We start from the raw sequence: 268 nt of genomic DNA, 5'->3' as shown, positions 1-268 counted from the left end.
GTGTGGGAGTATCGGATAATTTATATCCAGGTGGAACGTTCACTGCGAATTCATGTATCGTATGCGCTGGTTTATCGTTATTGTACGCACCCGCGGTAACGTTACATTCTATACGAAGTATAGTTCCATTCATAATATTCACAGGTTTGTCAGACGCGTGCCACTTGTTCGATTGTAATAAGCGCGATTTTGAATAACCCAATAGCGAACCGATGTTATTCGGTATTGTAAAATTTATTCGATACGCACATTTAATCGCGCTTCTTAT

Source organism: Trachymyrmex cornetzi, unplaced genomic scaffold, assembly GCF_001594075.2.
Source record: "Trachymyrmex cornetzi isolate Tcor2-1 unplaced genomic scaffold, Tcor1.1 scaffold1293, whole genome shotgun sequence".
NCBI classification, from domain to species: Eukaryota; Metazoa; Arthropoda; class Insecta; order Hymenoptera; family Formicidae; genus Trachymyrmex; species Trachymyrmex cornetzi.
The sequence above is the reverse complement of the archived record's forward strand: the minus strand, read 5'-3'. Positions refer to the sequence as shown.